Below are 9,464 nucleotides of genomic sequence, written 5' to 3'. Positions count from 1 at the left end.
TAGAATATCATGTCCGCATCTTGTACAGCAAATAACCACTAGAAAGAATATATGCAATGTGTTAATTATTGAAACTGTCCCACCAGTTTGGTTTGAAACTGTCTCATCACTATTTGTTTATCAATAAAATTATGGGAAAAAAAACCATTGCCTAGATTCAATAGTTAATCAAGATATCTCCCCCAAAGTATTTTTAAAATTTATTTCCCATATTTGCGTAATGAGTTCTTTTGCTTAATGAGTTCTTTTCTTAGCTGACACATTTTTGAGTAATTGCATATCATCTCATTGCTCTATGATATAGTATATATATTTAAATGTATTTCTTACATAAGTATAATCACATCTAACAAAATTATCAGTAACTATGATATCAACACAGACTACAATTTAACTTTCCAAGTTGTTCTAAAAATTCCCTTCAGAGGCTGGGATATAATTCTGTAGTGCAGCACATGTTTACCATGTACAAGTCCCTGGGTTCCATTCCAAGCAAGAAAGCTCGCAAGGAAGGAAGGAAGGAAGGAAAGAAGAAAGGAAGGAAGGATGGAAGGAAAGAAGGTAGGCAGGCAGGAAAGCATTCCTTGTCACAGTTGGCTTGTTTGAATTTGGGGTGTAAGTTCTTGATTGTTATGCTTTTTGAATTTATTTTAATCCAAATGAGGGTACACATACACACACACACACACACACACACACACACACACACACACACAGAAAGAAAGAAAGCAGTTTTTCTCTTTGATTTCTCCCCCTCATTTTCCCCCCTTTGATTTTTCCCTGTGGTTTTCAGAAATTACAGAGTAATCTTCTATAGTGCCCCATGTCCCAAATATATCCATTCACCAGCCTATTTTTTCATTAATTCTAATTTATGCCACTTAGAGGTAGCTCTAATCTGGGCCTGCAAGTAAATGCCTATAAATTCATTTGCTCAGGAAATTGAGGCAAGAGGATTATGAGTCTGAGAACAGTCTGGGCAACTTAGTTAAACTCTGTCTCTAAAAACAAAAAATTTAAAAAGTATAGACAATCCTAGAAGTTTGGCTACACACAGTTTCATGTCTTTGTCATGAGTGTTTCCTAGATGAAATATATTTCAAAATGAATTACATTATGAGCTACCCAACATCTGGTTGTTCAATTTATAAGATTCAGAAAGGAATCATCCCCTATACAATTTTGCCTATTGGTGGTATCCTTTGATGATTATTGCGTAAGTTATTTCACAGAGCCAGGGAGGATTAAGTGAAAGCAATCATAAATATGAATGTATTTTGAAATTCACTTTTCTGAAAGTACTGTTTCTACTTAACAGTATGATGAGATTTGTCCACATTGATACACATAATTTAATATCTATTTAATCTTCATTACTACACTGCATTCTACTGTAACCAGAAAATGTACTTTGTTTATCCATTCTCCTACTGTTTAAAAAGAGACTTTATCCATTTTTTTAATCAAAAACAGTGGCAAGAATGTCTTATGCGTACCTTGGAGTATACATATACGAGAGCTTCTCCAAAGTATAGGACAGGGGTCAGAAATGTTCTTCCATTAAAAAACTCACATAATAGATTTTTTCAGCTTTGTGGTCCATACAGTGTCTGTCACAACCTGGTGTCATGTAGCATGAAAACAACCAGGAACAATGTGTGGATACAAGAGCATGAGCCTCACAGAGTTCCTCAGGGTTCATCTACAAAATTAGGCACTGAGCCAGATTTGAGTCTTTGGCCAAGAGTTGCTGATGCCTGGATCAGAGTAGGCCTAGGAGTAGAACATAAAGTACATTGATCTACTGTGTTAGTTATTTTCCCTGTTGCTGAGGCGAAACACCCAACATCTACAAGTTAAAGGGTATAAGATTGATTTCAGCCCAATTTGTGAAGGTGTCTGTATGTTGTCAGCTGACCCAGAGGTAGGGTGGCATGGTGGAGGTGCATCACAGAGGAGAAACAGTTCATGGAAAAGTGGGCAGGAGGGAGAGCACAGAAGCAGCAGCAGCCTGCCTTCTTTCTGTCCCTTTATATTCCATCCAACATACAAACCTATTGATTAGTGTTGCCCATGCCCAAAAATTATGAAAATATTCCTGCTACCAAAACACTTTTAAATGCAAAACTTAGGGCTGGCCAAATAGTTCAGCGGATTAAAGTGTCTGCCTAGACAGATGCAGAGACTGGGGTTTGAGCCCCCAGCATGCAGTGCTAGCCCTGCTCCTGGGGCATGCTGAGAGGGCAACTGAGACTGGGCGTGGTGGTATATGCCTGTAATCCCAGCACTTCAGAGGCTGAAAACAAGAGGATCACTACAAGTCCAATCTATGTAGTGAGGCCCTATAGACCCTGTACTAAATACATTAAAAAACAAATACATGAAAAATTGACTATCATATTTGTTAACTTCTGTGTAGTGAGAGAAGTTCATTTTCAAAACAGAAAAAAATCCCTCTGAACTGTCAAGTATCAATTCTATAGAAGCCCTATTCTGAAGACTAATTTTACATGTCAACCTGACTGGTGCATGTGTTGACTGTACATTTGGTCAAGTGTATCAGTAGGGTATGTCTGAATGCAATTCACATTTGAGTCAGTAGAATGAGTAATGTGGATTGCCCTCCATATTATGGGTGAACATATCTAGTCACTCAAGACCTCAGTAGAACAGTAAGTTTCAGTAAGAGAGAACACTTTTGATCTAATTGTTTTAAACTGAAACACAAGTGTTCTCCTTTCAAACTCAAACTATACAACTGGCTATCTTAGCCTCAAACCTGTCATCTTTTTGAATTGCATTTACTCTTGGTTGTGCTGGTTCTTAGAGTGTAGTGTATGGTGAGATATACAAGTCTAGTATTAATCTTCTGTGTGTGTACAGTCAGTTTTCCCATTACCATTTGCTAAAGAGCATCTCTATCCTTCCTCCAGTATATTTTTGTCAAAGATAATGGCTAAGTGTGTGAGTGTTGTTCTATGCTCTCCAATTTTTTTTCTAATTAAAGATAAAACCCAGGGAACATGTCTGGTACTAAATACTAAAGAGTGTAGGATAATGATGGAAGAACATACAGCTCAAGCCAATTGATGTGGCCTCACCCAAAAACTATTCTATGTGTAACATTATACCTCAGGGAGTTACTAAGGTCTCTAACTGCCTATTTGACTCACTAGCACATGACCCCAAAGGTGGCTCACAGTGAGAATTTTGGAAATGCTGAAACTGCCTTGGTTTAACGTATAGGAAAAAATTCAAAGGCTTGAGGAGACTGAACATTAGTCTGACTTGTCATCTAACACCTACTCATACATCAGCCTGTGAGTAAGAATCTTGACTCCTTGAAGAGTTGTGTGATTTCTTTTCCCAGTAGATCAAACCTTACACTGAGTACTGCAGTCACTGAATCGGGAAACCCAAATACAATGGAAGTACAGTAGTAGTTGCATCTTGGGTGGCTGAGGACAGATTGAAGCACTCAAATGCCAAAGGCAGGGTGGATGTGGCTACTATAATTGAGATCAGAGTCAAAGCAGCAATCAGAATAGATCGACTGGCAAAGAAGTATGGTGTTAGCCCATTAGCCAGCTTAATCCTTTAGCTGGAATGTTACCCATAGAATCTTTTCTAAATGATCACTGTATGCCTAGAAATTAACAAGATACTTTCTTACTTCATCTGCATGGGCAGAAAGGGTCTAGGTCAAATGAAAACATTTTACCTAAATCACAATAAGAGTTGTAGCCCCTTTTGAGACTGGGGATAGTGGCATGCACCTGTAATCCCAGTGCTTGGGAAGCTGAAAACAGAACAATCACTATGAGTCCAATCTATGTAGTGAAACCCTATAGACTCTGTAGACCCTGTCCTAAATACAAAAAAAAATGTGTACCTTAAAATAAAAGAGTTGTAGCCCCTCAATTTACAGTTTACAGACTTATGCTAGTTTAGAGATGAACAGTCTCTTAAATGAAGAAGGCAGGTCTCCATAATGAAGAACCCCAGAATCCTTCCACAAATTCATACTATTAATTCTTCTCCCAGTCATTCCCAAAGAGTTCTGTGGCCTTTTACCAAGATAACTGTGCATTAGGCTAAAGGAAATAAGATGACATTTCAAGGACTGCTAGACACTGGCTCTACAGTGACTCTAATACCAGAGGACTCAAAAGATCACTGGGGACCACCAATAAGAGTAAGAGTTTTTGACAGAAAGAAACACAGCTTAAGGATTAAACAAAAAAGATGAGAGAAAGGAGAAGATAAGAAAAAAGGCAAGGGGTACAGGATCTCAGGATAAATGCTGAGGGGATTTCACTGACCTTCTCAGACCAAAAAGCTACAACTCTTGTTGCACAGGTCCTGCTTTACCTTGGTCTTAACCATCCAGTAGAATAGTATGAAGACGAAATATAGGAAGTAAAGCCATGCTGTTATGTTGAGCTGTGGGGGACTCAGGTCAATAATTTCTGACATTGCCAGTTAAACAGAAGACCCAATGCTATTACGGGCTACTGAACTCTTTTAGAATATTTTGCTGAGTTTACACACCTATAATATCCAATAACAGAACTTAGAAAAAAAGGGGTATACAGATGAATGTCCATTTTGTATCTGTGCATTTAAAGTGGTTAGGATACATATATAGTTACATTCTCTTAATGAATAGAATGATTTGTTCTAATGGTGTTTGTAAATAGGATCTCAGGTCCGCATCTTGTACAGCAATTAACCACTAAGAAGAATATATGCAGTGTGTTGGTTATTGAAACTGTCCTACCGATTTGATTTGAAATTGTCTCATTGCTATCTGTTTATCAATAAAATTATGAAAAAAGGCAAGGGGAAAAACATACAAGTATATATGCAGGATGGCTGAGGTGATTGTATTAAAATTTTCCATCAGTTTATTGAAAATAGCAGTTAATGTGTAGACTTTTCACCTTGACAAACTCTGTATGCTGATATCTGTAATCTAAGCAACTATATCAAAGACAGCAATGTATAATACAAAAACCATGCTTGAATACATGTCATCTTGATCTTCTAAATGTGTACCATTTTTAATGTCATATTAATTATTACTACACTCACTTCAAAATAAATTTTTAAAAGGTTAAAGGAAGGCAAGAACAAAAATTTAAGGTTTCTTGAAAGCAAGTGGTAATATGTAATCATATGTCCAGTCTTACATAGCTGTGTCTGTTAATCTGAGCAGTACATGTGATGAAAAAATAGATAATATATCAAACATTGTTAATCAGCTCTTCTTGATTCAAAAATCTGTAACATGTATTTTGTATGTTACCCTGTTTCTGTCTTTGTTTCTAATTTTTTGTTCTTGCTTTTGTTTTTACTTTTGAAAATAAAATTAAATTAATTTTTTAAAAAAGAGCAAGCGTTTTGGGAGACCAGATAATCCATCAGTAGAATTTTAGTTCAGGTCTGTCTCATGGAGACAGTTCCTAGCCCATCTTATGGCTATTTTCCTAGTTCTGGAATGAAAAACTGGAATAGATAATCTCAGCACTTCACAATATCTTCATTTTGGCTCCCTAACCTCTGTCATGAAGGCCCTTATGGTGAGGAAGGCCAACAGAAACTTCTAGAACCACCTTTACCTAGGAAAATAGAAAATCGTACTTCTGTAGAGCCTGTCAAAATTAGTACTATCATCAAGTATTTGAAATAGATACAAAGGTAATGATTTCTACCCTATTCAACAACTCTATTTCGTTTGTGGACAAAACAGATGGATTTTAAAAGATAACAATTGATTCTTTTAAGCTGAAGTAGGCAGTAAGTCTAGTTACAACTGCTGTACCAGATATAGATGTATTGCTATGTGAATTAACATGTTCCCTGATACCTGGCATATAGCTATAGATCTACAAATGACTTTTTCTTTTTCCTTTTTATTAAGGACCACAAGAAACAACTTTACTTCTGCTGGTAAGGCCCGTAATATACTGTCACAGTTCCACATCAGTGATGTATCAATTCTCTAGCTATGTGTCATAATTTAGTTAAAACCTAGTTTAAATAAGTTCTTGACTGTTGGGAGCTGCTGAAGCTGGAAACTGATCATAGGTGGGAGGGCAGGACAAGGCTAGACTGCCTAAAGCAGTCAAGCTATCTCAGTCTTCAGAAAAACAACCTGTCTGGACAATTTCAGGTATTAGTTGTTAGGCAACTATGTGTCTCCTGATGCTAACTTTATAAAGGTATAAATAAATGCCCAACTGTTATTCTTTGGGTCATTTGCCAATCAAGCAAATGAGCCACTACCTAACAACCAGCTCTTGTCTTTGTCTATCTTTTCCTCATTCCTGCCGCCATTTCTCCCCTTGATACTCAAGATCCCAACAGCTCCCACATGTGATCATCTCTCCCTCCCATAATATATGATTGTGGGCCATTGTACTGATGGTATGTTGCTGATTGGACCACGTGAGCAAGAATAACAACTACTCTGGACTCATAAGATATCTGCATATTGAAGGGTGGAAAATAAATCTGATCTTCTTCTAGCTCAGTAAAAATTTTAGTGCTCCAGTGGAATGGACCATGCTGAGATACCAAAGTTAAGCATACATCATTGCATCTGGCCCCTCCTATGACTACAAAGGAGGTGCAGCACCTACTATGTCTTTTTGGACTTTAGAGGCAATGTAAGTTACACTTGGGTGTGATATGGTAGCCAGTTTACTGAGCAATCTAAAAAGCCACCAGCTTAGAGTGAAACTGAAGAGAAAACTCTACAGTACATCAAGGAATATCTTTATTCTTGGAGCCATGTGATTCAGTAGATCCAATGGTACTGATGTGTCAGTGGTAAATATGGGTGCTGTGTGGAATCTTTGTCAGGTCCTCAAATGTAAACCACAACACACCATACTCTGAATATCTACTCTCCTGAGAAACAGCTGTTGACCTGCTCAAGGACCTCATTGGAGACTCAGTATTTAGCTAAATTACCAAATTACTGTGTAATCTGCACTGCCTCTCAGAAACTGGGCGTTATCTCACCCCTCAAGCCATAAAGCTGTGCGCTCGCAGCAGGACTCCAGGCATCACCAGGCAGAAGAGACGTATGTGTGTGCAGGCCCAGCTGGCAATGGTAAGTTACATAAAGATACGGCCCAAATGCTCACAGTCCACATCCCTGTTACACGCCTTCTCTTTTGACCATGTGAGGACACAGTGAGTAGGCATCTGTCTATAAGCCAGGAAAAGATCCCCTCACCAGAACCTGATTTCAGACTTCCAGGATCCAGAATTGTGAGGAAGTACATTTTTGTTGTTTAACCAACACATTCTGGGATTTTCTTCTGGCAGTTCAAGAAGGTTAATACACCATCCAAATTTAAGAATTTTTGTACCATAAGCTAGTTCATATTTTTTCTGTATCTCTTATTTATTGAATGCAAATTCAAAGATTTTTCAAAAAAGTCATTTGGCTTTATTTTTTGAGTCCAAAATGGAAATAGAGAAAAAATTGCCATTGAAGTTGTTTTGTATCTAAGAATAATACAGAACTTAAATGAATTCTTGGTGTTACTTTAAGGTCATTCTCAGTCAATCCCACACCCTGCTGGGAGTCCCATAACAGATAAGTGTGGGCTCAAATGAGAAAAAAAAATAATTTTTATATAAAAGCAGGTTCCAGATGTGCACAGCAGGTTGAGAAATTATGAGTAAGAAGTTCAAATGTTTTGGAGTCATTCTCTTTACAAAAACACCTAGTCACGGGTCAGGAAGATAGCTCTGTAGACTAAGGGTTTGCCTGGCAAGCGCAAGGGCCTGAGTTCAATCCCCAGTTCTGGAAAAAAAAAAAAAAAAAAAAAAAAAAAAACACCTAGTCAGCAGGCCTTAGCTGTGGCTCTTAAAGTACAGTTAGGCTGAGCAAAACAAAAAACCAAAGTATCTATAGGGTCTCTAAAGTTGTACTTTTTCCTTTACTCCTTTCCCAACTTCTGTTTAGCTGGAAATAAATGAGTAATTATAAAATAAATCATAGAAATAAAGCATAGTTACACATGGTCCTCAAGAGGAAACATTTGTGTGGGCTACATTTGACCTGAGTGTAATTGAGAAGTGGGTCTACTGATTCCTTTTTTTTTTCCCCCTTTTTTTAATCATTTAGTACAGGGTCTACAGGGCCTCACTACACAAATTGGACTCATAGCGATCCTCCTGTTTTCAGCCTCCCAGGTGCTGGGATTACAGGCACAAGCCACCACGCCCAGTCTCAGTCACTGTCTCAGCACAACCTCAGGGGTGGGGCCAGCAGGGCGCAGCATGCTGGGGATTGAACCCCAGTCCCTGTGTCTGCCTAAGCAGGTGCTTTAGTCCACTGAGGTCTCTGGTCAGCCCTGGTCTATTCATTCCTAATTCCTACTTTTGCCTCTTTTGCATGCCTATTTAATTTTGCTTTATTAATAGATATTGTCTTCAGTCAGGTTCTCACAAAAATAGAACCGAAGCCAAAACTCTAGTGCAAGTAATTTATTAATAAAATGATCCCAGGAGAAACCCATAGGAGAGTGAGGAAGACAAGTTAACAAGCAAATTCAAAAAACTGGGGAGATAAAAACTGCAAATCACAGCCACCCAGGTAGAGTGACTCTGGTAAATATCCCCATATCCAATTAGGAGCTCTAAAGCTTGAACCTAAGCAGGTCTTGCAAAGACCAAATCAAATTCAAAATCAACTCATTAAATGAATTAAAGCTCTCTGCTCCTACTTTAACACCTGACAAAAATTGAAGTTATTCTGGAAATGGTAACATCACCCAAACAGCTATAGTTTTTCAACACAGTGCCCAGCATCTAACAAAAATCATTCTTGTATACCAAGAAATAGGCCCAAGAGAGGACGTAAAAAAAAAAAAAAAAACAACCAGACAATAGAAACACAACAGACAATCTAGGTATCAAAATGATCAAGGAAGAGTTTATTTTAAAAGTAAAAACAAAGAAACAGTAACATAGAACAATACATGTGGCACAGAATTTCAAAACAAGAATAAAAAAATTAGCAATGCTTGCTATATTACGTATTTTTATGATCAAATCTGTTGCTCAGATTAACAGATATAGGTTGCAAGATTGGTCAAATAATTAAACATTAATTCTTGCTTTCAATAAACCTTAATTTTTCTCTTGTTCTTTTTATTTTTTATTTTATTTTAAAGACAGTATAAGGGCCAACAAGATAGCCCAGCAGACTAAGCACTTGCTTAGGTAAGCGCAAGGACCAGGGTTTGATCCCTGGCACCACATGCTGGCCCTGTCCCTGAGTGCACTGAGCCAGTGATGGAGTTCAGGCATGGTGGTGCATGCCTGTAATCCCAGGACTAGGGAGTCTGAAAACAGGAAGATCACGATGAGTGCAAGCTATGTAGTGAGACCCTGCACAAGAGAGAAAGAGAGAGAGAGAGAGAGAGAGAGAGAGAGAGAGA

This window comes from Octodon degus, unplaced genomic scaffold, assembly GCF_000260255.1.
Source record: "Octodon degus isolate 3935 unplaced genomic scaffold, OctDeg1.0 scaffold00059, whole genome shotgun sequence".
Lineage (NCBI taxonomy): Eukaryota > Metazoa > Chordata > Mammalia > Rodentia > Octodontidae > Octodon > Octodon degus.
The sequence above is the reverse complement of the archived record's forward strand: the minus strand, read 5'-3'. Positions refer to the sequence as shown.